Below are 2,500 nucleotides of genomic sequence, written 5' to 3'. Positions count from 1 at the left end.
AATTAGTTCGGTCTTATCGTAGTCGAAAGACGAGGCATTCGAACCGTCTGGGTTTTAGAGAGCATTTCAGTTTCGGAAAAAGCAATTAAGCAATGTGGTCTCCTGTAAAACGAATGTGGTCACATTCTAAACATATAATTTATAGCGATTCTTAACCTTTCAATGCCAACAGTCGAATATTTCTCTAATAATTGTTGTGGAGATAATGCCCAGAAGCATTGCCCTGGCAAGACTCAAAAGCTTTTTGATGTGCATTACTCATAGAAATAAGGAGAGCGATAAACGCCAGTGCATTATGGGAAATTGAAATTGTAATGGTGTCTAATCGGAAGAGACTACCCCCCAGGGCAGTGGTACTGACTGAAGTGTCTTTAGGCCATTCCCAAAGGGGGGACATTTCTCTCTCTGGTGCACAGTAGAATTGTTAATGGGCTGATCCAACTATGTCATGCTCATAACTGTGCCTTAACTGCAACATGGAACGGCTGCTTGTTCTTTCCTAATCCTTACTATCGTCATTTTCCTCTACTTCTTTTGTATGTTTGTCATACTCTTGTGTCCCGCTATTTCCGGGGTGCCATGATAGTCGAAGCAGACTTTGTGCTGTTGAAGCTAGAGAGGTGAGTAGAGAAAGTCTGATTCCCTGTAAGGATTTCTCTGTTGACATCCACCCCTAGGCGCTTATATGACCATATGCAGTTACGAGCGCCGTAAAACCTCTACTAAAACTAACTAAACTAATCGGAAGACTGGCTAGTGGTAGACAGGAAAGAAGTACTGCGGCATTGTTTACATAGTCGATATCGTCTTCAGTAATGATTTTCACACATTGACATACATGAAACGGAAGGTTTGTGATAAAAATAAAGAACAATTAATGACATATTACATCGATTTTAACAAATACTTAAGTGTGCATCAACAACACCCCCCCCCCAAACACCCCCCCCACACACACACAAAACAACAAAAAAACACAACAAACACACCCAACAAAAAAACAACTAGACTATAATCCCAATGTAAGCTAAGCAATATCGAAAAGACCCTTTCTCTAGCTAGATTTACCCCCAACTACTTCCGCCTATACACACATTCAATTATTACATGTAGTTGTTTTGTTTTCCTCGATCTGTACAATGTAGATATCGTAGTGCAGAAGGTTGTTGGTAAAGTATTTCTATCCTAGACCCATTATACAAAATTCAAATTTTGTCAGCGCATCACTCCTGCCATAAACCATGCGTAATAATATCATGATAAGTGGCAGTTCAAAAAGGAACAAATCAGAGCCGTGCACTTTGGTAAAAAAAAAAAAAAAAAAAGTATCAGAGCCACACACTTACAGAGCTGCGCACTTTTGTAACGATATAGATACAATTTGATTGCCAGTACCGTCCAACTGTTACATTCTCCCAAAGGTAGTGTTTAACAAGATTAAGATAGTTCAATCATCTCTTTGAGCCAATTAAAAAAGTGTCCTCAAAATTTGGTGGTGCGCTCTTCGAAAAAGCGCGGACTTTGCGAACAGAGTTGCCCTACTTGTGTAAATAACAATAAAAGTGAAACTAACAAACTGTGCTAATCCAATTCTTCTGGAGAAGCGAAAGTGCTTCAAAACAAAGACTGCAGCACCATCTAGAGCAATGCGCGGCCTTTCGCAGACACTTTTTTGGCTGAGGGAACAATCTTGTTATGTACGATCTTTGATTATCCTTAACAAAAATTACTCCATACTACATGTTTTTCCATAAAATTAAGTGTCGAGAAAACAATTTTCCACGTGAGTCAGTTGACGAAGTGATTGAGATGTATTTGTGTCATAATATAAAAAATGAAACTGGGTTTTAAAAAAAATAAACTGACACTTTTACGACTTGAATTGAAATGACTCAAGAATTGTTTGTATTTTTCATTGGGCAATAATTTTGCAGCATGAATGCCAAAAATGGCCATTACTCAGATAAATGGTGAGTTGTAACACGAAAACACAATATCAAAAAAAATTTTTGTTTTAAAATGCGGCCATGTCTCAACTGAGGTATGCTGGTCCCAAATCCAGTAAAACGCAGACAGATGTTTGTTTGTTTGAGTAAAGAGAAGCCCATCAACACAATAATGGTCATTTAATGCTGGGGAAAAGTAAGACAGACAGACAGACAGACAGACAGACAGGAGCAACAGAGGGAAAGTAAAGAAGTTGGACCTACTACTACTTGTGGCAGTGGCGCCCTCCAACCAATCGCTCGCTTCGTGGGATGGTGTTGGTATTGGTAATCGGCTATCAAATTGTATACATATCGTTCAAAAGTGTGCTGCTCTGATATTGCGCGGCTTTGGTACATGTACCGTACTTTTTGTTCGAAAGTGCGCGGCACTGATAAGTGATAGCCAGCTCCACGTTCAAAATGTAAAACATTAAAATGAGTTGGGGGCGGTTTTAGGTTTGTTTTCTTTTATTGGGTTTGTTTGGGATTTTTTTTTGGTTTTTTTTTTGGGG

The sequence above is a fragment of the Aplysia californica genome, unplaced genomic scaffold, assembly GCF_000002075.1.
Source record: "Aplysia californica isolate F4 #8 unplaced genomic scaffold, AplCal3.0 scaffold00029, whole genome shotgun sequence".
NCBI lineage: Eukaryota > Metazoa > Mollusca > Gastropoda > Aplysiida > Aplysiidae > Aplysia > Aplysia californica.
The sequence above is the reverse complement of the archived record's forward strand: the minus strand, read 5'-3'. Positions refer to the sequence as shown.